The sequence below is a fragment of the Homalodisca vitripennis genome, chromosome 4, assembly GCF_021130785.1.
Source record: "Homalodisca vitripennis isolate AUS2020 chromosome 4, UT_GWSS_2.1, whole genome shotgun sequence".
Taxonomy (NCBI): Eukaryota; Metazoa; Arthropoda; class Insecta; order Hemiptera; family Cicadellidae; genus Homalodisca; species Homalodisca vitripennis.
Window position 1 is genome coordinate 147360107 of NC_060210.1, and position 26844 is coordinate 147386950.

At 37.0% G+C, this 26844-nt stretch overlaps 1 protein-coding gene across 28 annotated transcripts in view; it reads left to right on the forward strand.

Moving 5' to 3' along the window:
• Positions 1-26844, forward strand: part of LOC124360280 (basement membrane-specific heparan sulfate proteoglycan core protein) — a 528539-nt gene that overhangs the window by 12652 nt on the left and 489043 nt on the right. The window lies entirely within an intron of this gene.

A 26844-nucleotide genomic window follows, 5' to 3' on the forward strand; every position in this document is an offset into this window, starting at 1 on the left:
TATTTTAGTTTTATTTGAATCAACACTTTTCTTTTGATCAGTACTCCAAAAAGAAAAGAATACTCTCTCCAGTATTGTTTCTTTCTAATATTATTTGTTTTGAGTGATTAATATCCCTAAATGATAGAAATCAAACGATAGTATTATCACATATGAATGATGTATATTCACATCACAATACAATAATGTAAGTTACGCAAAGAGTAACAGTATGAAATAAGTTATATGAAACAAACGGGATATGAATAACAGTTACAAATAGTTGTTCCTGTATACATGGAGTCATGAATAATACAATAAACTGTAATACATGAATGTAGAAATATTGTGTGCCTACTCTCTTGATCTGTAGCGTTGACGTAATATTTTCAATCGACAACGTAATATGGATTTTAAATTGTTGTCTACTTTAGCTGAATGGACATTAAAACAAAAGCGTAAATCAGTTTAACATTCACATATAGAAAACGTGAAAGGTCCGATTTCAATATGAACATTCACGATTTCTGTTTATTGCTGGACAGTTTCATTTAATAAATGAAATTAAGTGCAGTATTCTACAAGTATATCTACTTGCTTGCCTCTACACAGAAGTAAGCTTCACGTCAACTGTGTAAGCTGTATATAAACAATAATTTTACACTAAATACAAAATAAATGTATTATGTTATGAACTCCACATTATAGGGTTATCTTTATGTTAGAATAATAAATCGTAAACTAAAATTTTATATTATATATAAAATATACGTATAAATAATTTTAAATAGACCGTTAACTTTTATATCATTTTTCAGTTAGTTTAACTAAACGAATATATGTGATTATTTTATTTGCAAATATTTTGTTTTTTCTACTTGTGTAGTATAACTTTTTCAATTAAATAAACTACCACGATTATTTACGAACAAAGTATTGTTAAGCATTTATGTTCCAACCGTAAAGTGAAGGGAATCGATGTATTCACTTCATACTTGTCACTGAAGAGGTTTCCCTTGTGATTATACACAGGCAGATGTTTTTACGCATGACTGTACAACATGGCCCCACTCCAGTCGCGTGTACAGCTTCACGACACCTACAGTGCATGGAAGATTTCTTCTAAAAGCTATATTTTAACTATGAACATTCACATTTTTAAAATATTATTTTTGACAAATTGACATAACAGGTAAAGTTACTAATTACGTCCTAATTGTGACATTTATGATTACTGAAGGAAATATGTTTATTTTTAATTTCCGACGATAACACAACTCTTCATCTAATGATTGGTAGGTTTTGGTAACATAGGCCATCCTCAACAAATAAAGGCGAGAGGCTTGGCCAATTTTTAATGGTGTTTTCTTCCAAACACACTGTTACGTGAAATGACCGGTAAGTTATTTTGGGATCCTTAAGACGTAATTTTAGGAAAGTTTTGGTGAGATCTTTTCGGTTATACTAAAACTGAGGGTACTCATGGAAAATTTGTCTTGATCCTTGCTAAGAAATTTGACAACTAGAAAAAGGACAATATCAGTTACTAGCTTGTCTCACTTGACATTTGTTTCTCATTTAATACCATAGTAATATTTATTCGTAGACGAAAAATACAATATGTGGCAATATTGTTTTATTTCTTTCGATTAAATTACTTTCGACTCATAATAAAAAGAACCTTTCTCTTTTTAGGATTTTATTACACGGTGACTCCTTGGTGTACAAATTCCGTATTCGGCAAACAATTATACGGGGGTGATGTTTACCATCTTATGTCTTACAACATTGAGTACGCCTTTACCTTTAATCACATCGAGTCATGAACGAAAACGTTTTGTACTATATGATTTTCAGGAAGTACTAATTCTTAAAAATGAATTTTTAATGCTTTATAAGTTGGTTAAGCTTAGAAGACTAAACCCCCAATTTGTGTTAGTAATGTGCTTTTTCCGTGACAGATTCAAAATGAAAACGTAGTATATTTCTTACATTATTGGTCCGACATCTTGGATGTAAAAACGCAAATTTGTGCATTTTTTTAGAAACAGTGGCAGTAGAAAACTATAGATAATGATATGTGTAAATATATTGAGAACGGACTGACCGTAAACTTGTTTCAAATGTAACGGGTATTTTTGAAAAACCTAATTAAGAGCATTGATTTATTACAGAAGGGCTATAAGACGTAAAAACCTCGAGATTTTAGCGCCGAACACTAAATTAGTAATGTGAGCGGTTTCCTTGAACAGGCCTTGTTTATAGTTTCCGGTAATTCATGTGAAGGGGTCAGAGTTAGAGCTGGTCCCAGCTTTGACCACTTGGTTCTTATCTGGCAGCGTCACGTCAGACTTGATGTACGATCACTACAGAGAGCCCGTCTGTACACAGGTGCATCTCTAACGCGCTGGATAGTTCTGTACTTCGCACCTGACCTGATAGACTTCCTCGGAACTTTGTCCATTTGTTCTTATTTGACAGTATCACCTTAGACTTGAAGTACGAGCACTACAGAGAGCCCGTCTCTACACAGGTGCATCTCTAGCGCAGGATAGTTCTGTACTTCGCACCTGACCTGATAGACTTCTTCGGAACTTTGTCCATTTGTTCTTATTTGACAGTACCACCTTAGACTTGAAGTACGAGCACTACAAAGAGCCCGTCTGTACACAGGTGCATCTCTAGCGCTGGATAATTCTGTACTTCGCACCTGATCTGATAGACTTCCTCGGAACTTTGTCCATTTGTTCTTATATGACAGTATCACCTTAGACTTGAAGTACGATCACTACAGAGAGCCCGTCTGTATACAGGTGCATCTCTAGCGCTAGATAGTTCTGTACTTCGCACCTGACCTGATAGACTTCCTCGGAACTTTGTCCATTTGTTCTTATTTGACAGTATCACCTTAGACTTGATGTACGATCACTACAGAGAGCCCGTCTGTACACAGGTGCATCTCTAGCGCTAGATAGTTCTGTACTCTGCACCTGATCTGATAGACTTCCTCTGAACTTTGTCCATTTGTTTTTATTTGACAGCATTAACTTAGACTTGATGTACGAGCACTACAGAGAGCTCGTCTCTACACAGGTGCATCTCTAGCGCTATATAGTTCTGTACTCTGCACCTGATCTGATAGACTTCCTCTGAGATTATCAATGCAATACGATATAATTTGTTGAAAGTAAACTAATAGTATTACTAATATATTAAAGATGAGGGGTTTTTTATTGTAGGGCGTGAAGGGATAAAACAGAGCGTTATTTTTTTTAAAGGCATTATTTCCGATTCCAAAATATTCTCTCTGATTTTAAACAATTTAAATGGATGCCCGATTGATGTTTGAACTCTTCATTCAAAAGATGCGTTGAATGTGGTCCCCAGATGTAGAGTGTAAATGAAAACCGGTACCAAAACCATTATTCCTAGATAATGAAGAAAAAGAGAATATTTTGACTACCCATATTTTTACTTCAACACTTTTATGATAGGCTTATTAAATTGTAATAATTTTGTTTCAATTATAAAAAACCCTAAGACAAATGGTTTACATGTTTAAAAATTTTTTTAAGTACGGTAACACTCTTGAAACAAGGCGATATGTCCCAAATCCTAGATATGAAAAATGTGATGAGAAACATAGATATAACTATGAAATGGGCTATATGCAGAGTTAGTAAAAATAATTATTTGTTAATATACTGCAATTTTTTAGAGTTGAGGGAAAATAAAACTAGATTATGATACTGTTTTACTTACTCCGTAAAATAAAAGAGTATAAAAACGGAACCAATTACAGTGCCGCTCGTAATTTTAAGTGAGCATTAATAAAAAGTCTGTAAAATTAGTAGTAAGAAGATCTGCAAAAATGTTGTTTTTGTTCTTTCAAAATGGTTATCAACTTCTTGAGATCAGCTTTCTTCTCCTTTTTAAAATTTGTTGGTTGAAGTTTGGCGTTAGGTCATCTGGGTTTACTCCCTTTCAAAAAAGTGTTGATCTATCCATTAAACAAAAAATAGTCTATATATATAAAAATGAAACTGTTCGTGTGTAACAGCATCACTCACAAACGGCTGGACGGATTCGCCTAATTTTTTTTTTAATTTGTTCGTCTTGATCTGTAGAAGGTTATAGGATACTTTTTATCCCTTTCCCGATTCAGGATTCCGCCCCACTGGTTACAGAAATACCCGTAAGAAATGCATTGCAGCAAACATATGTTATTAAGTGAAAGAGTCTTTTCAAATTTTTAATCAGCTGTTCTTTGTAAACATATATAATGCGACAAAAAATTGTTGTTATTTTTGACAGTAACTAAGTAAACATAAATATTTTTGACGTTTCTATGTAAACAAACATTTTTTGACATTTACAACGTGTCACAAATGTCAAATTTTTGATAAACGTGATTTGATATCTTTTTTACAATTTCCAAGAACAGTGTTATTTTCCATCAGTAAAAGGTTTAAAAAAATAGGCAAGTATTTTTGTTTTCTCATGTAAATATTCCAGTGTATTTTATATCCATGCACGATCTCATTATTTATAACCAAGCCAATGTATGATATGGTCTATTAGTGACATGGACTCTAAATATCCATCTAATACATTCATGTTTCATGCATCAAAACAACACATTTCTGGAGAAAGCTGTCATTCTGATCTGACTTCAGTGATGGATAATCCATTGTCATAGTTGTGGAGGAGTCCCCCCCCCCCAAGTTTGACAAATATAGGGTGATTCCTAATACAACTAATAACGTTGTTTACCAAAACGCATTAAAATAAACAAAAAACTTTTATAATAGATTTTATGATATGCTACGATGTATTAGTAGAGCAATAAATTAATTGGAAAAACGTATAATAAAATTAGTATTTCTTTTCGATGCTTGATTGATGTAGCCCCTCTCTACTGCCACGCGAGCGGAGCCGCGGGTTTAGGCTAGTTGAATTATAAACTAGACCTCAAGTCTTACCTCATCTGATGGGGCCTGCTTTGCTAACATGTTTAGTTTGTTATTATTTTTATAAGATTTTCCTTGACTTTTGAAAGTCTTTTTCACTTCCTACTCCATATGTACGTCTTTTCTTAGGATTATGTCCTACAATCTCCAAATCACTCATTTTAGTAAAACCCCATGAGTACACCTCTAACAGCAAAGTCAGCAATACAATAATCTTGAAACCCGTTTAAAATACGCTTGGAACTCGGCCCCCGGTTTTACTACTCAGTTAGCCCATGCGCATTCTTGTGGCTGAAATTCGAAACTCTTAGGACTATTATTTACTGATAGCCCACAATTTAGCGTGTTGGATTTGGCACTTACCACGCATTTTGATACTTACTTTGTTTTATATTTTTTGGCACTTAGCTCAGTTTTCATTTCCATTCTGCAAATATTTCTCCCAGTTTTAATTTCAAGACTTTTAACGAAGCATACAGGTAGGTTTTTTTCTCTGTGAACGAAGGCACGTCTTCACATCTTAAATCATTGAAGTTTTTTAAAGAGTGAGCATAACGTAGTACTCGTGTCACACGATTACCATAATACTTATTGAAGGCATTTAAACGGATGGCCTAATTTTATCCGGTTGTGGGCTGTACTATGAGGATCCGCAATGAGGAAGCGTTACACCTCGGCCTGCCATATATCACGCAATAGATACGGCAGAGTCACTCCTTATCGTTCTACTTTACAGCTCCCAAATTATTTCAGACAGGGAGAATGTTATCTGCTCTTATCAGTAACGGGTTCACTGGCAGAAATAAGGCCAGCTATTCGCTCTGTTTATTAAATAACCTGATGCAACGGTTCGATGAAATTTTATATCTGAAAACACTTTGGACAAACCGACAAACAGAATCACAACTAACCCGAAGTGAACCTAATGATAATTAGTTCACGTTGTTAAGATCAAAGAAAATTAAAAATACACTTAATTAATATTTTGATTTAGATTTTTACGCAGGAAATATTTTATAATTTTTATCATTCCATACTGAAGAGAAACCTCACATTTGAGTGTTAAATTGAACCAATTTCTAAACTCCAATACTTACAAATATTCAGTATACGAATAATAAAGTAGTAATATTTGGTTGAGTTATGATGTTCACAGTCATTAAGCTGGTGCAATCAATCTTTGATCAGGATTTTTCTTTTTTGAGATCATAGCACTTTAACATAAACTCTCTTTTGCTTATGGCAGAAAAAGCATACATTTTTGGTATTATTCCACAAGCAGTATCGATTTGATTAGATGAATTCTTTTACTAATTCCATGTTAGCCATGAAATCTTGTAATAATAGTAGCCTACTCCATCTCTAGTACTCCATCTAGGCCACCAATTTTCAAGTAAATTTTGGAAGTGGTATTTTCATTTAATTTCTTAAGTTAACAATACACCACTTATTTAGGTATCTTATTGTAAAATGTTTTTGTTTTGTTTTTTTCTTCGTTACTCCAAACGCGTACTTTGTTATTTCGGTTAAAACGTTATTGAATATGAATGGTCAAAAATGTTTATTTTAATTTTTTTGTCCATCACTTTTCAGTTTTCCAATTTCATCTGTAAGTTTATTATAATTCCATCTCAAAATCTACAGAGTTAGATAAACATTTTGGTGAGGATTACCGTACTAAATTTCTTTGGTACTTTTCTCTTTACTCTTATCCTTCTCACTAAGTGAATATTCGCCAAAAAAGTGTTTACATTTATTGAAAGAACAGCATCAGATTTTAACATTTTTTTTTCGTTCTCTTATCAAGCTTGCCTTTAAATTTCGGATAAAGTCTGACCCCAGAAAGTATGTTGAGCATACATGAGATGTGCTTGGATTGACGGATTCTTTTCTTTTGCACCTATCGACCCAAATTCTCCTCAAATCGGCATATTTGAGAAAAAAACTAAATAAGGTATGACTTCACTCAAATGTTTATTGCATAGCTGTCACTGCACTCTGATACAGTGCAACTGGTTACAGGCATAATGGCGTTTACGTAGTTTGTATAAAAAGCAATAAAATTATAAGTAAAATTAAATATTTAACAAAAAAAGTTCAAATTAATGATTTTACTCTATTGAAATAGGTCAAAACGAGGTAGGACTAGTAAATTGACCATAACGTAAAGTCAAAACCTCAGCTTATGGCCAGAAACACATTATTTATAACTAGATATAAAAATTACTCAAACGTCTCATTAGCACAATACCACAGAAAACATGTAATAATAAACTCTAAACAACGTAATACACCACTGTGTGGACAAAATCCAAAAGTGGACTGAAACTAATATTTTTTGGGAAATGGCAAATACGCTGTAAGTGATTGGAACGGTGCAGCCAGGTCTAGCGTGACGTCATCACCAACGTTGTGCTCTGTCTGGCCCACCTCCTCTACTCTATACATCTTGGACTTGACCTACGTTTTCATTTATTTATATAAATATATTCCACCACCTTTAAGCTTCCCAGGTATAACTGAACAACTATCATTTTTGGTAGCTGGATCGTCATCTATTTGTAATCACCTAGAACCTCCATATAAAATTTTTTTTTCTCCATATAAATTGCGAAATGCACAATTATGTTTTCATGGCTTATACGTTGGTTAGAATCAATCTCAATGTGCAGGATAGTTGTAAACTAATTTTAAAATATACGTATATTCAGTCGGGGTGAAATTTACTTGAGAGTACTTTATTAGACAAGACAGTGACAAGTAGGTTACTTATGAATAGCACTCAGTGCAGTAGTCTGTCAGTGTGCTAATTTACACATATTAGCACATTCAGAGTAGCATAGTTATATGCGTTATGCAGTCACTGGGTTTAAGCTACGAACAAATATAATTCACATTCTTGTTAGCTTGTCGACCTTCGCTACCACAGAAGCAATGGAATGAAAATTAATTGATCACATGCACATGTTAGTGGCTGACAAATGAGTGAACCTTTAAAGCGTTTACATGCTCTTGTATATTATAATAATAATAATAATAATAATAATATAATATAATAATTCTTTATTTTGTCAAAAACACAGAATATACATTTTGCATATACATATTCATGCATAATAAAATACATACATACATTTACATAGCATAAATCAAAATAAATGTTCTTTACATTAAGTAACTACAATATGTTCATTCTAAGATGCAAAAACAGTCTCAATAAAAGATAATATAACTTAAAAAAAAAAAAACTGTATTTAAGACAAGACAAAATAGGAACCCCATAGGTAAAACCAGTATTGGGATCTCCATCACTTAACTAAAGCAAAAAAAAATCGGCTAGCAGCGACACGCAACTCGTATTAGGAAAAAAAAAAATTATTTTACTCAAAAAATAATCTCTGTTTAATAACTCTGTGCTTTAAATTACACAACTAAATTTATCCCTTCAAAAAAGTAACTGTACAACAATAACAAAATAAAACTATTATTACAGAGGGAATAAAAAAAAGATAATAATAATAAAAATCTATACAACAAGTCTACACTAATTTAAATTGTGACATTTAACCAGTTGTCTATATTTTGTTGCTCAAACAACCAAATTTTTAGATTTTTCACGAACTCATTTAGTTTTTGTAAATTGGTTTATTTTCGGAGTTATTAAATTAAACAAACGCGGTGCCACACTAGTATAAAAACTTTTGATGTACTGATTAAATGAGACTTTGGCACAAACACTACTTGATATTTTCTTAAATTATAGGTCGTTTGGCGAGCCACGGAAAATGAGGTGCATTCTAATGTAAAAGATTTTTAGTACTTTAAAAATGTAATAAATGACGCAGTGGAAGAATCTTTAGGTTTGAGAAAATTGGCCATGTATGTTCAAATTTTTTCTCTACGCACGATTAGTCTCATGAACCTTTTTTGAAAAAATTATAATGGGATACAAAGTTGAGCAGTAGGTCCCTCCCCCAGCAATGTAATGCCATAAGAAAGCCTAGAGCCAACGAGAGCATGGTAAACCCCAACCAACACTTCAACACTCCTACACATCTGCTGAAGTAAATAACATGCTCCTTAGACTAAGATACAACTCTTTTTTTCAATTTTTTTTTATATGTTCTTTCCAGGTTAAACTGCTATCAATAACCAAACCCAAGTATTTTATACTTTTAACTTGTTCTAATTGTAAGCAATTACAATCCATTACAACGTAAATGAAAACATCTGAAATCATGAAATTTCAATGGTATGTTAAAAAGTTAAAAACATTTTTCAGACTAAATATTATAAATTTGGTTTTTTTTCACTAAGAGTCATGAAATGTTTATCAAACCACACCCTTAAATAATAATAAATCTCTTGACATATCACTATGCAAAGCCTCAAGGTCAAAGTTATCATAAATAAAAGCAGCATCATCCGCAAAAGCAACGAGTCTGCCCTTAAAGCGTCCATCGCACAACTCATTAATGTACATTAAAAAAAAGGATAGGCCCCAGGACTGAGCCCTGAGGCACTCCAAAATCAACAGAACCTGCATCACTTAGGGTATTGCCCAATTCGAACCCTTTGCTCCCTCTCAGAAAGATAGCTGGAAAACCAGTCATGTGATAATCCCCTAATACCCCGCTATCCACAGCTTCTCCAACAATATTTTATGATTAATGGTATCGAAAGCTTTTGTTATGTCAACGAATAATGCAGAAACTTTTTTATTATTGTTAATTGAGCTATAAACAGCCTCCATAAAATGAAGTAAGGCATCCTCAGTAGACATGCCTTCTCGGAAACCAAACTGGTTGTTACTGAAAAAAGTTATGTTTATTTAAAAAGTCAACTAAACGCCTTTTGACTATCTTCTCAATACTTTAGCAAATACTGACAGCAGGGATATTGGGCGGAAAACAATTGGGCTGTGTAAAATCCCCCTTTTTAAAAATTGGTGTCACAATTGCCTTTTTTAAGCAAAGTGGAAACTCCCCAGTTGACAAACTAAAATTATACAGGTATTCTAGAACATTTACAATATTAGGTGCTATACATTTACAATCACTAAAGTACAACTGATTGTAGGCTGAAAAATAGTTTTTATTGTAAGTTGAAATTCTTTTAATTACTTTCCTAAAGAAATAGAAGTAGTAGAATCACCTACGAATAATTACAGGCTTTTCGTGTTACCGTTTGTACATAGGGAATGACACACTTTTTTATCCATGTATGACTGAGAGAAATGTTTTATGTATGTACTGTAAAATATTCCTATATGACTGTGGCGTATTAGTTTCGTTTAAATAATTAAAAACAACACATTTTAACCACACTCATTCTGTACCTTACTAGACTAAAACAAATTGAATTTGAGTACGAAAATACAGTCCATGTGAATGTAACAATGTAGTAAGATTTTACAATAAATATTGTCACAAAGAAATGAAAAATATAACATTACTTTTCATTCTTACCTATAAACAATGCTACTAATGAAGAGATCGGCTGCGTTGACAAAGATTGTAACGGATACCTAGAACTGTACCGTCGTCCTTCCTCCATATTTTGACTTTTCAGTAAATAGATCCATTTCGTTACAAACACGTGTTTATAAAACGTTCTTGAAATTAATTAAAATTTCTGTATCTATGATTGTTGTATAATTGTAGAGTTTTTATGAATAAATAGCAGATTATTTATGTTGACGTGATTATCGAATTCTATTTTTAAAGGCGGCAAAGATACATTGTATCTTTGATGGTAGAAAACAACCTAATTAATTGAAATGTCTGTAGTCCAAATTTGTAATAGAATCATTTATCTCAATTTTTAATTATTTTAATCATTTTTGCCACGATATACGTTTTCGGTTCATAGAGGTTTCTAACCTAGGCTTGATGAAACTACGAGTATGAACTTTTCATTTTCCTCTTGTACAGCAAAAACGCTTCTAACAATCTTTTTTCGGATATATCGCATTGTACTTTGGTACACTTTTTAAAATAAATAATTATATTTAAAATATATAAAATAGTTTAAAAAATCAAGGTTAACAAAAATTATATTAAGGAAGTGTATTACTACGAACAGAATAGCCTACGTAACACGTAATAATGATACTACAGTATTTGGTAATTTTGTCAGAAGTTAGTCTACATTATTAATTTTTTTAAAGATTTGAAGAACATATTCTATTAAATATAATTACCATTAACCAGTTAACACGAAACAATATTCATTTTTCGACTTTTTTTATTCTTTTCAAAATCTTGATGAAAGGTGTAAACATGGTTTTTCTTAAATATTGAACCCAGTAATCTTGAATTCAAATATATAGATTTTAAAAATTCCAGTTGTGTATTATTAATTTTATTTTCAAATCTCATTACTAAATTGTAATCAATGGTCCACGTTGAATTCGAAATTGATATGCGTTGGATACAAAATATAGTTTTTGGATTTTAATAGGTTTAATTCAATTTTACTCAAACGATTTTTACGAATTAAAATTAAAAATTAAATCAAATAACTTATTGTAATTAAATTTAATACATGGATTTAATAGCTCTCCTTCCATCCAAGAACATGAAAGTGTGGCAGGTGGAGAGGCTATGTCCTTTTCGGCACCGTACGATGACTAAAAGGTTGTCTAAATGAGTCTTTGAGTCATACTTTCGTCAATTATTTTAATGTCTCCGTTTATAATACGGGATTTTATGTGGACAATACGTACCAAGCACTAATAAATTTAAAAACTGTTTCCACCTACAGTGTCTGTTTACAGAAGATGAGGTTGAGTACGAGAAGACAACACCGGTTCTCTAGAGAAAGCAAATAAAGGAGCGGGCCTACAAACCTCAGTCCTGCGGCGCTCCTTAACTACATATTCAATCTGTCTGAACTCTGAATGTCCCAACCTCTTGTAGAGCCTGCAGTCAGAGATGAGACGAGGGCTGTGGGTGTCGCCTGGGCTGGACAACGTGGTAACCGACACCAGACTCTGGCACGTCCACGTACAGCACGTGATACCGGGCAGACACAGCCACAGATATGTCGACCGTGCCCTGTAGGACGTGCTCCTGTTGAACAGATTGATAAGCCGTGATTTATTTTTTTATACAGTCTTTGAGGGGCATTTAGGTAACATATAATTCTCGTATCTGTTAATAAATACAGGGTGTCTTAAAAATCTCAACTTATCCTTAATAGTTTTATAAACGGAAATGAAAAGAATGCTTTGCCAAAGAATATTCTTTTGTATATATGCTAAATTGAAATCCTTCTCCGGAAAATAGGCTTTGGGATGTATCTGTGATATTAGTATATTAAAAATAAGGACCCCAGTCTGCCTGTCCGTCCATGCGGACTTGATAGAAAGGTTCCAGATACTTGAAACTTGATGCATAGGCTCCTCTTGGTCCAAGGAAGAACTGTGTTTAATTTTTGAGTTTTATTACATTAATGTTATGGGTAAAAGTACATGTGATATTAGATTGGTTTGTTAATGCTTTCATTGCGTTCAATCGGGTCTCGTATACTCCGTTGTATCGGTTTAATAAGTCTTATACTCTATTTAGTGATTGCATTATACAAACATTACTAAAACTAGCCTTAGTGACACCTAACTGTTGTCTTATCGTGATCAGAAGTTCTACCAGTCTATGCAACGTTATAGATGTCTGTTGATATCGATAAGATTATCTCCAACGTTGTTTGATCAGCTGCACACTTCGCAAAGTAATCTGTATTTCCACAGTCTGATTTGTTTGACTGTTTCCAAACTGAAGGTTTGTTAACATTTGTGAGCAACATTCATCGACATGTTTAGTCTAGTCCGCTCCCGTGCATGTGACGCACGCTACTTTCTCAACTCCACATGTGACCGGACCGTAGTTGTGCACATATTGTCTCTGATATATTATACAGCACTTTCTCCTCGGGTTGTGACCGCGGTCGCGACAAGGACCGCAGACAGGACGGGTGCTATCAGCAGATCGTGCGTGGCGTCTGCATGTCTAATCCAATTAGCATATCGGAATGGCGAGCCGCGGTTGCAGACGGGATTCGGAGAACGCGATCGGACTGGAGGTCGTAGTCGTAATCCGGTCAAGACTTATCTGAACCGAAATCCGCGACATGACATCGTGGCACTAGGTGTTCGGACGTGGTCGGCCTGCCTCCTCCTGTCGTGGCGCGAACACCCCAGAATCTGCATAATCACCCCTTATTCCTTTCAGGACATTCATAATCTCTTTCTTGAAACATCTTTCTTGGAGATTGACTTGAGGCATAACAACTTTTTATGAAGTTGTATCGATTTCAAAAATTTCTGTATGTTTGGATTAACGTTTAGAGAATTCATTTCCGTCAGTTAGTGATGATGAAATCGGATTTCTGTCTGCCTTTGCGGATGAATGTTAACTTAAAGGGTCGAAACTTGGGGTGAGACTCTACCTCTATTATTCAGTATTAAAAACTGTATATATTGTCTATTTGTGTCTCCACTTGTGTTTGTCAAAAAGTAACTCTGGCGCTATGGATAACTATGTTGGTAACGAGAAAAAACTCGTGTATATACAAATAGTAAAATAGTATATAGTGAATGTTAATCGTATGACATTCCAGTTACATATTAAAACATGTGATGAGGTTGCTTTGTTGGATTAATGTTTTAATGGAGTTTGAACGTTTCAGCCATGCAAAAAGATTGTTAGAAGCGTTTTTGCTATACAAGGGGAAAATGAAAAGTTCATAGTTTCATCAAGTCTAGGTTAGAAGCATCTTTGAACCGAAAACGTATATCGTGGCAAAAATGATTAAATTAATTAAAAATTGAGATAAATGATTCTATTAAAAAATTGGACTATAGACATTTCAATTAATTAGTTTGTTTTCTACTATCAAAGAAAGATATCTTTGCCGCCTTTAAAAATAGAATTCGATAATCACGTCAACATAAATAATCTCCTATTTATTCATAAAAACTCTACAATTATACAACAATCATAGATACAGAAATTGTAATTAATTACAAGAACGTTTTATAAAAACGTGATTGTAACAAAATGGATCTATTCACTGACAAGTCGAAATATGGAGGAAGGACGATGGTAAGTTCTAGGTAAACGTCTGCACACACAGTAACTTTCGGATGAGTTAACTATCTGTATATTGAAATTGAAAATGGTAAACAAACACCGATCCATCAGGATTCGCCCTTCGGGCCTAGACGTTGTTCGCATTGGGGCCTCCCACGGGTGACCCGCAGCCCACGTACGAACGTTGGATGACGAGCGACGTGAATGTCTTGCACCTAGTCATGCAGTCTTCTCACTGTGACAGGGTGTGACGTTCTCAAGTTAGAAGATACGATTGGGAAAGGCGCCGTAAAATCGGTGTTATAAGTAATAATTTACAGGTGTAGACTTATACAGCCTCACTTACCCTACGGTTTATTACTCGTTTTTGTTGCAAAAATTGAGTTCGCCGCTGGAACACCTATAAAATAAACAGTTGGAGGCGGATAAATTATTACCTCTACACTATTCATGGTTCGAATTTGAGATTTTTACTACTTTTTTACTACAACCAGAACACGGAGCAATGAAAATAGCAGGAGTGTGGGAGGATAACGATGTGTTGGACATTAGTGTGTTCCTCACGCATACTTTACATTTTAGTATTAACATTTTAGAAGTGTTGAAAAATTTACTGTTAACATTTAAGTCAAACGGTAAATAATATAATATCTAAGTACATAATTTATTTAGCTATAACGAGTACACACCTATCAACAAGAAATTTACAAATTAATTAAATACACAGTCAGACCGTTATCACACCTTTCCGAGTAAGCCGAGGAGTAGGAATATCGTAGCATCGAGAAAGCCTTTCGTGGAAATGCGCTTACAACACTGTATCTCTACACTTGTCCAATACGTTGGGATGTTTTACAGCTTTAGTAGGAGAAATTGTTGTTAAAATTTCTTGATTTTGGTAAAAGTTTCTGAAATATTCTTGGTTTAAAGTTTGTTTATGCCAATGGAAGAATTGTGAAGGAAACAGAATATCCCGTATATTTGCCATCGTACAGTTGTACTAGAAAATGAACACTACTTTTCGAGATCTGCAATCTGATTCTTACTAATAATCATCATTTAGGTTAAAATAAACAACGCCACACATACGTCAGTCACGTAAGGGATCACAACAAACATTTTGTGTGCCAATTTCATGTACACTATAACTATAACATTCAATTAATAAAAACAAACCAATAATTATTAAAACCGAACTAAAGGATACAATTAACAATAGGACATTAAGTCCGTATTTAGATGTGCATATAAAATTTTCAAACACATTACAACAGTAATGTGATTTTTTATTTCACGTTTTGATGGGATTACTCTACAGATTTTTGGCTCAAAATATTCAACCCTCACTAAAATCGAGCTCGCACATTATTTTATTTGGGAAATAAGAAAAATAGGTTTTTAAATTTGCTCCACTGTGATCAATATTAAACCTTGATTGACCTTGAGCGACCTACCCTGAGCACAGAAATCAACTCCGATCGTCCTATATCTTTGTACAGTATATAGTATTTATATGATTGAAGTATTTCTGTTCTAAGGATACATCTGCCTTTTTTAATGTTTACTAAGAATTACAAGTGTTAGGATTATTATTCCAAAAATAGTCCTCGAAAAATAATTTAATACAATACTGTATATTGGTACAGTTCTGTAAAAGCTAAGTACGTAAATGCAATGTTTGTGGCAAAATCTGATGGAACGCACGAGTAAATGAATACAAATTTAGTTTTCGAACCGAATGTCAAAGATAAATGCAGTGGCAAGTTCCCATACCTAAATATAAAATAATACTACAATTATGTAAAATTTTTAAAGATTTTGGCTGGGATATGAAATGATAGTTTTTTTAAACTGGAAAGTGTCTTATACTAGAAATTGAACACATGCGTAACTTCACTGTAATCCTAAAATTAAATTAAATGTAATACTTAGGCAATACGAAGACGATCAAGATTAGCTGTATTTCAGTTTCCAAGAATAAAGGTCAGTTAAACGTGAGTACGACGAGCTGGAATATCTATCTATGCGTCCCACTTGTAGAATCAATAGTTTGTAAATATAAATATAAATGAGGTGATACATTTTACACTATTAATACAAATTAACGAAGAGTTTATTACAAAAAATATAAATTAAGTAAAGCTAGTAAATTGAATGAGTCTCAAATGTGATTGGTTAGTACTTTATTTGCCGAAATATGATAAATAGATCATTTAAACTTTTTTGAAGGAAACAACCAAATACAAAATAATTAAATTATAAAAAGTGAGGGCTCTGAGGTGTTGTGGTAGCATGCTCGCTCGGCAAACAAGAGGGTTTCGAGTCCTGGCGGTGCAATTACTTTTTGTAAACCAATCGTAACTGAAATAAATGTTTGCTATATATACAAACGTGAATGTTTATTTTACGTGACATCTCGTCATATTCGCTAAGAAAAAAAACAACGTGTTTTTCTTTATTTCAATAAGTAAAGAAACTAGGGTTTTCAATGATCTCATTACATGTTTGCAAATTGTGTGAATAAGGGAAAGCAGGTGGTAAGAACGGTCTGGACAATAGCATATGGTTTAAAAAGTAAGTTTGTAACGTTATAATATGGTTTTGAAAAACAAAGGCAGGGCTGGGGAATCAGCGGTGAACAACTCGATTAGAATGCCCTGAAGACCGAGCCTGGAGCCGCGTCCAATACGATACATGTATATCTATCTGCCCTCGATTAAACATTAGACTACTCACCCCGCCTCAACACTCGATACTCCCCCCTCCCCCGTCACACCGTACATTCCTCGTAATACTTCAGGCGTTTGTGTTCTTCACGCGGTGTAATTGCTCAGTCCCGAGAATACATTTCATTGTAAATTAATGTACTTTTCTTTTTAAGAGCGAAAACCATTTGTTAATCGGTTGTGATGAAACACAATTGAGTTGAAACACAATAAATTAATGCCATCCTGGAAAATGTTTGAAGTGATTAATTATTCCGCGCGAGTTCAACAGAACTCATGGAAAATGTATTTCTTTCTGTACTTCAAGAAAATAAATAATTTAAGACTTGAACTTGAACTTGATTAATTACGAGACTTACAGGATATTATTATTCTTATACGATACTGTCAGATGAATGGTTAAAGTTGTTGCGAAAATTTCCCAAAAATCCTTTACTTCTTGATTTGACATATACTTTTAAGTTATTCCGTAGCATTTACTCCATACAGGTATTCCTGTAGCATTTTTGAAATCATTTGCGGAGAAGCAACTGCTATAAAGTTCTCGAAAAACCACAGCACTCATGCATTACATTAAATTGAGTTACTTTGTTATTATTTGAATGTAAAACTATCTGACTAAACTATAAACCTTAAACGTGTTCCTGTGACACATACCAGTGACATCCTGGTGTACAAAATTACTCAATTTCAGTCTCACAGAGTATCAATCAAGTATGAAAATAGCCGTAAACAAAATTGGTGTGGACATGGGCACATTCACACAGTGATTCACAGAGATAATATCGATGACAGCACTATAGAATATTTTCACGTTTCCAATCATTATTTATGATAAGGAGGCTATATGTGTTAGTAGGAAAGTATCGTTTAATTACTCACAGTATTAGAAAAATTGTTCTAAAAAACAACTTGAAACATTTGTGTACTACAAACCAAAACGAATGTGTGTGTATTTTTTTAAACAATGCCACAGTATTTGATTCTTCTATAGTATCTTTTAGCACATAACATTTTTATTAATAACATAACAAGTAACATGCGTCATCCACATGCGTTTCTGCAAGTGTCTTTCCAAAAGATTTTACTGTTTTTGTTTGTTTGGTATGATTGAGTACCACTGCGCCTCGAGGTCAAACTGTCATCTGTGGCCCACGTGTGAGTTACACTCGGCTTCGGCCTCTATACTACTTGCCGTAACTTCGGTTTGGTGCCAGAGCATGTAGCCGTACAACGGCGCACGTGTGTGGTATACCCAGCCACGGCCTCCATAACACTTCCCGTAACTTCGGTTTGGTGCCTGAGCATAGATCCATACTACAGCGCACTTGTCATGTTCACCCTGCCACGGTCTTCATACTACTTGCCGTAACTTCGGTTTGGTGCCTGAGCATAGATCCATACTACAGCGCACTTGTCATGTTCACCCTGCCACGGTCTCCATACTACTTGCCGTAACTTCGGTTTGGTGCCTGAGCATAGATCCATACTACAGCGCACTTGTCATGTTCACCCTGCCACGGTCTCCATACTACTTGCCGTAACTTCGGTTTGGTGCCTGAGCATAGATCCATACTACAGCGCACTTGTCATGTTCACCCTGCCACGGTCTCCATACTACTTGCCGTAACTTCGGTTTGGTGCCTGAGCATAGATCCATACTACAGCGCACTTGTCATGTTCACCCTGCCACGGTCTCCATACTACTTGCCGTAACTTCGGTTTGGTGCCTGAGCATAGATCCATACTACAGCGCACTTGTCATGTTCACCCTGCCACGGTCTCCATACTACTTGCCGTAACTTCGGTTTGGTGCCTGAGCATAGATCCATACTACAGCGCACTTGTCATGTTCACCCTGCCACGGTCTCCATACTACTTGCCGTAACTTCGGTTTGGTGCCTGAGCATAGATCCATACTACAGCGCACTTGTCATGTTCACCCTGCCACGGTCTCCATACTCCTTGCCGTAACTTCGGTTTGGTGCCTGAGCATAGATCCATACTACAGCGCACTTGTCATGTTCACCCTGCCACGGTCTCCATACTACTTGCCGTAACTTCGGTTTGGTGCCTGAGCATAGATCCATACTACAGCGCACTTGTCATGTTCACCCTGCCACAGTCTCTATACTACTTGCCGTAACTTCGGTTTGGTGCCTGAGCATAGATCCATACTACAGCGCACTTGTCATGTTCACCCCTGCCACGGCCTCTATACTACTTGCCGTAACTTCGGTTTAGTGCCTGAGCATAGATCCATACTACAGCGCACTTGTCATGTTCACCCTGCCACGGCATCTATACTACTTGCCGTAACTTCGGTTTGGTGCCTGAGCATAGATCCATACTACAGCGCACTTGTCATGTTCACCCTGCCACGGTCTCTATACTACTTGCCGTAACTGTCGGTTTGGTGCCTGAGCATAGATCCATACTACAGCGCACTTGTCATGTTCACCCTGCCACGGCATCTATACTACTTGCCGTAACTGTCAGTATGGTGCCTGAGCATAGATCCACAATACAGCGCACTTGTCATGTTCACCCTGCCACGGTCTCTATACTACTTGCCGTAACTTCGGTTTGGTGCCTGAGCATAGATCCATACTACAGCGCACTTGTCATGTTCACCCTGCCACGGCCTCTATACTACTTGCCGTAACTTCGGTTTGGTGCCTGAGCATAGATCCATACTACAGCGCACTTGTCATGTTCACCCTGCCACGGCATCTATACTACTTGCCGTAACTTCGGATTGGTGCGTGAGCATAGAACCATACTACAGCGCACTTGTCATGTTCACCCTGCCACGGTCTCTATACTACTTGCCGTAACTTCGGTTTGGTGCCTGAGCATAGATCCATACTACAGCGCACTTGTCATGTTCACCCTGCCACGGCCTCTATACTACTTGCCGTAACTTCGGTTTGGTGCCTGAGCATAGATCCATACTACAGCGCACTTGTCATGTTCACCCTGCCACGGCCTCTATACTACTTGTCGTAACTTCGGTTTGGTGCCTGAGCATAGATCCATACTACAGCGCACTTGTCATGTTCACCCTGCCACGGCCTCTATACTACTTGTCGTAACTTCGGTTTGGTGCCTGAGCATAGATCCATACTACAGCGCACTTGTCATGTTCACCCTGCCACGGCCTCTATACTACTTGTCGTAACTTCGGTTTGGTGCCTGAGCATAGATCCATACTACAGCGCACTTGTCATGTTCACCCTGCCACAGTCTCCATACTACTTGCCGTAACTGTCGGTTTGGTGCCTGAGCATAGATCCATACTACAGCGCACTTGTCATGTTCAACCTGCCACGGTCTCTATACTACTTGCCGTAACTTCGGTTTGGTGCCTGAGCATAGATCCATACTACAGCGCACTTGTCATGTTCACCCTGCCACGGCCTCTATACTACTTGCCGTAACTTCGGTTTGGTGCCTGAGCATAGATCCATACTACAGCGCACTTGTCATGTTCACCCTGCCACAGTCTCCATACTACTTGCCGTAACTGTCGGTTTGGTGCCTGAGCATAGATCCATACTACAGCGCACTTGTCATGTTCAACCTGCCACGGTCTCTATACTACTTGCCGTAACTTCGGTTTGGTGCCTGAGCATAGATCCATACTACAGCGCACTTGTCATGTTCACCCTGCCACGGCCTCTATACTACTTGCCGTAACTTCGGTTTGGTGCCTGAGCATAGATCCATACTACAGCGCACTTGTCATGTTCACCCTGCCACGGCCTCTATACTACTTGCCGTAACTTCGGTTTGGTGCCTGAGCATAGATCCATACTACAGCGCACTTGTCATGTTCACCCTGCCACGGTCTCCATACTACTTGCCGTAACTTCGGTTTGGTGCCTGAGCATAGATCCATACTACAGCGCACTTGTCATGTTCACCCTGCCACGGTCTCTATACTACTTGCCGTAACTTCGGTTTGGTGCCTGAGCATAGATCCATACTACAGCGCACTTGTCATGTTCACCCTGCCACGGTCTCCATACTACTTGCCGTAACTGTCGGTATGGTGACTGAGCATAGATCCATAACTACAGCGCACTTGTCATGTTCACCCTGCCACGGCCTCTATACTACTTGCCGTAACTTCGGTTTGGTGCCTGAGCATAGATCCATACTACAGCGCACTTGTCATGTTCACCCTGCCACGGTCTCTATACTACTTGCCGTAACTGTCGGTTTGGTGCCTGAGCATAGATCCATACTACAGCGCACTTGTCATGTTCACCCTGCCACGGCCTCTATACTACTTGCCGTAACTGTCGGTATGGTGACTGAGCATAGATCCATACTACAGCGCACTTGTCATGTTCACCCTGCCACGGCATCTATACTACTTGCCGTAACTGTCGGTATGGTGACTGAGCATAGATCCATACTACAGCGCACTTGTCATGTTCACCCTGCCACGGTCTCTATACTACTTGCCGTAACTTCGGTTTGGTGCCTGAGCATAGATCCATACTACAGCGCACTTGTCATGTTCACCCTGCCACGGTCTCTATTACTACTTGCCGTAACTGTCGGTATGGTGACTGAGCATAGATCCATACTACAGCGCACTTGTCATGTTCACCATGCCACGGTCTCTATACTACTTGCCGTAACTTCGGTTTGGTGCCTGAGCATAGATCCATACTACAGCGCACTTGTCATGTTCACCCTGCCACGGCCTCTATGCTACTTGCCGTAACTGTCGGTATGGTGACTGAACGTGTAAACGTAAAACGGCCCACATAAGAAGTGTGAGTTACATGGCCTTGCCTCTTAACCACTTGCCGTATAAAGCGTCCCGCAGATGTTAGGCTATAATATAACTTAATTTAAAGTTTAAAAATACAGCCTACAAAATATTCAGCTCACCTACCGGCTCAATACCAACACCTACAGTTGCCCGGAGTCATCAACAAACTTCCTTCGATGTTGTACCTTACAGCCAGTCTGAGGGGACCAGTAGAGGCTTCATGTAGTAAAAACACCGTTTCAAATACCACAAGCAGGCGACAAAATTAGTGTTTATTATTATAGGGACATATTGAAAGGTATTGAATGAGTGTCTTACTAGGGTGCATCAAAACCTCAACAACACAAAGTGTCTTTAATCGTATCACAAAATTTAATATAATTCATCATAAAGTGATAAAACAAAGTAATCATTTAACTTTTAAACTTTCAGACCAATAATAACATACAAACGGTTTTCTACTTGGCAGAATCAGTGGCGGGAGTTATGCTCACACACTCTGTACGTGTTAGAACATAACATCACTGATTACCTCGCAGAACGGCGTACTTAATCGTGAATACAACGATGTGCGTCTTCTGTGAGATAAACTTTATGTTTATGGAACAATATGTTATGAGATAAATGATGGAAATTGTTTGTTGTTGTTTTTTTACACTATTTTGGTAATGTGTGGAATTAGATAAACAGAGTTTATGGATAGGTATAGCTGTTCTGTGTATATTCTTGGTCATATCAGGTTGTGCTCAGTGGTCGAATCTCATCATGGTCACCAAACTCCGGGTGCCATGTGTTTGTTGCATTGGTGACACGAAGGAACTTTACATCAGTAGGTCTGTAAAATATAGTAAATTAAGTTCAATTTTCCAATCCTCACTTTAAAATAATGTTTGGAACCGATCCAGTGAAGTTTAACTAACTAAATTTGAATCAACAATTGTGTCCAACACTTCCAAAGTCTCAATCAAAAAACATATTCTCTTAAATCTAACGTTCTGAATTTAGCTTTAAACTCAGTAGATTTCGAATATGGCCCTAGCGTCATGTTAGCGGATACAATACTAGAAGTCAATTCCTCTAAATTCACCTTGATCAAGATTTGAAATGATCAAGAACAAACTTAGCCTCAGGCATTTATTGTCTGATCTGTGTAGCCAAATACTGCTCAAGTTCTGATAACGGCGAATTATCGCTGGATTTGTCCTCACCTTACTTACGGATTGGTGTTGTGGGGTTCCGGTGCAAATAATACATTGAGTGTTTAAACTGCAGAAGCAAGCGTTTTGCACTATTGTAAGTTCAGAGAATTGTGCAGGCCAACTTTCAAAATGCTGCAACTGTTAACTTTCCCTAGTTTCTACATTTTGGCAACAACGTTGTATTGTATGTCTAAATGTGCCTGGACTACGGGCTGAGACATTCACTCGTTAGACGTTAGAGGCAAAGGAAACTACCAAACTGGGAGACACAGGACGGTGGTTTATGAACGCTTGCCTTTCCAGACAGGTGTTTATTTTATTAATAGATTGCCCAACGAATTAAAAAATTCCTCTACGCTCAGGTCGTTGTAAACACTGTTTGCGTCAAATACATTTAATAATGTAAACAATATTGTGGAGTGTGACTGGGGGAAGTATTTGCGATGAATGAGTGCTGAAGGGGTTGTCAAATGAATGTCAAAATGAGAGCTCGATGTGGTGGTATGTCCAAATTTGAGCATTTTTGATATTTGCTATCCAAATGTATTTTGTCTCCGCAATAATTAATTGACTATTAACTTAACCCTTCATAGCATGTACCCATTAGATACGTCACCCTGACTGTCTATTCTCAGTTGCGTGACAGTCTCACGGTTTACTGCCAAGTAAAGAGTTAAAGAGTGTAAACTGTGTCACAGCGAGAGAGCTAAGATGTGAGGGTATCGGCAAGACGCGGGAAGCCGTACAGCTCATCTTTGTAATCGAATGTCTTGCAGCCGAGCGCGTCCCACCGCCATTGCCCGGTAGCCACTACTTGATACTTCATTCATTGAAAAACCACGTTCAATTTGTAAATACCAACACATAGCGACGATATCGATTTTTTTGAAATTTTTGACGCTTCTTTCAAGGGGGCTGTGTAAACTGTTTCTAATTGTTGTTTATTCAATGTGACATGATAATTAGAAAGGATCTCAATAGTGCAACTTAGAACCAGACAAATCGGAACCTAAAACTAAATTTATGAAATACTCAAGTATATGGTGTGATTACATGAGTAAGTAATCATGACGAGCGTCCATTGCAAAATTTCAAATTAGATATCAACACTAGATAAAAGTCGAGATAACGTGACTAAATGATTGGAAATTATTTAGGTTAAATAAATAGCAGCATTTCTTTGATTCAATACGTACTCAGTATTCATCATACAAAACTAATTTTAGCCCAGCTTAGATGATGGAGTGATAATGTCAGATAATGCCACGCTATTGGGTTCTCAGCGAATACTCCACGAGCCGTGGACGGGCTCGGGTCAACCTCCGGGACTCTAAGGGTTATCGTGATGGCGCCACCAGTGTGTCCAGTACCGTCACTGCTAAATCTGACCTAACTTTATCACATTCATTGACCGACTATCACTAATGCTCCAGGCTGTTGTAAAAGTGTTAATCTTAGACGACATACATCTCCGCAATTTCTGTTAGAAATTGTTGAGCTCACAGGTGGTTAAACTATTAAAAATGTTTAGTCTCAAGGATGACTAAAAAAGTGACCATGGGCGGATAATCATGTTAGTGTATTCCAGTTTTTATCACTGACTTACTCCTCTCATGTACTATATATCTTTCCGTAATTAAAACAAGATTTGAGACATCATTTTTCAACTACTCTTCTAATAAGTTTTGGGAAGTTCTATGTAATTTGGATTTTATGTTTGCACCAATCTCCAAAATCATTTAATCCGAAAAAATTGTGACATTAATATACCCATACGTTGAAATATTGAAGGGTCGGACCGTACTTATCGAGACACTTATTGGACAGATAGATCCTTTTACCTTTTGAACCTAAAATACAATAGGTTTCTTTCTCGAACCTATAGAACTATGCACTAAATCTCAAGATCAAGAATCTTTCTGTCCAGAGCTATCACAAAGATGGTAAGACGGACGGACATCGACACGAGTTTAAGAGGGCCTTCTCGGACCCTTAGTTATGACGATTTGTTTGTATACTGTACGCTTTCTCCATATTCGTGGTGTGCAATCCGTAATCTGCCGATTTGGTTAGAAAAGAAAGCGAGTGTCTCGTATATAGACTGGCTGTCAGCATAGTTCAATCAAGCAGTTTACAACTTTGAAATACCATTTGAGGAGTTCTTCTTCCTAGTGACCTCGTAGATCAGTTGGCCGATGTGTTATCCACTAACGGAGTTGCGGCCCCGATCTAGCGGATGAGGCGATCTGTCTGTCGGCCGCACATTTGTCTAGATTGTTAGGACGCCCGCGCAGCCACTTGTCATACCGCCTCTCGGGGCAGCTGTGAGATCGCGCCATCACTATAGTTGTGCCCAGCTGTCAGCACAACAGTTCAATAAACAGCCAGAATCCGCGCATACTGAGGGCCGATGCGGCCTACGGGTCGACCTGTGTGTGCTGTGGGTTCACACGTGGGCGTACCAGCTCATTGATACAGCTGCTTTACTCCGGCCTCCGGTGGGCGACACCTGTTCGCGTTGGTTTCAGTCAACTCATTTGCAAAGGACTAATCCTAAACATTTGTTACTCTCTGTTCCGGCACACCCGAAACAATTTGGCTTGAAATGTTCTGGCTTGCGTAGTACATTGTAAACATTGTATTTCAACATGACTCATAAATGTTGTAATTGTAATTAAGGGGGAATGCATTTTTCGGAAACATAATGCAAGGACTGCACTGAATGAAGCATGCTGAAATTAGACTATATTTATTTTTTTATGCTACTTCACGTTTATTGCGATTTCTCTAATAGACCAGGTGTACGCTCATTCTTACCGTAATGAGAGTAAACGCTTTTCAACTTTAAAGTGCATTCTTCTGCTGAATTTTATCGGACATAGATAACTTTAATTAAATTCCATGTGTTATTGTATAAAAGACAATATAAATTGCATCGCAATCGTCATGACATGTAGAAGCTAAAACTACATTTATAATTACAGTGGCTCTCATTCTGACTTACAGTTCTTCATTCACCCAAATACTCATTCATTACATAATTTTCCCACTATAATCACATGGTCAGCCAATTAGGTGGTCCCCAATCATTGCCATAAACTCGTATGTACTAAAAAAAGCTTCAGAGATCAGCGCGGTTTTCAGACGAGTTTTAAATGCCGTAGGCATTGTGGCATTTTTGATCGAATTTGGCAATTTGTTGGTGTACTGGACTCCTGCTTTCGAAGGCAATCGTTCATAAGCCACCGTCCTGTGTCTTCCATTACGGTAGTTAGTTATTCTTGCCTCTATTGTCATAAGAGTGTACGTCACTACCTCTTATCACATTTTGATTTGAAAAGAGATGTTTCCAGAATATAGAGGCAGGGAAGCGTCAAAAGTTTTGAGATTTTTGAATACTGGTCTGCACGATTATTCGGTTAATGTACAATAATAAATAAAATCGTAAATATTTTATTTAAAACCTATCTTTTAGTCCGAGATACATTAAGCCTGTTTCACAATATATTTTATTGGATGGCCATTATTTTATTTACATAAGAGAAACATTAAAACCTATTTATGTCTTCCGTATATATTTTGCTAACAGGAAAATTTGGTTAGTTGGCTTTCAGGTTATCGAGATGCCAGTGTATATAAAAAATAAATGATATCTGCAATCGAAAGTCGGTTACACTAAGAGGCGTTTACAGTGCCGAGCACAAAATTGGCGGGTTGGCAGTGAAAGAGTTGTCAAATATAGTACAAGCTTGAGCTAAGTGGGCTAAGGTCGAGCATCACCTGCCGTTCAACAGTATGCGGCAACGCTGTGCGGACATTATTGTCTGACCTATCCACCATCTTAGTTCAAATCAAATCGTTTTATTGCAGTTAACAATATACACTGCATAGCAAACGTTAATTTTCATACCTATTTTTTTTATTCATCCCACATCAAGGCCACACTTAAACTTACAACATTCAAACATTCACTCCCCATTCATGCCATGCCAATCACGCCCACTTCGTCGCTGGAGTCAGTTTCCTCATAGCGTGGTCTCCCAGTTGAATGCCAGAAACTCATCAACACTGTAGAAAGCGTTTGACGCC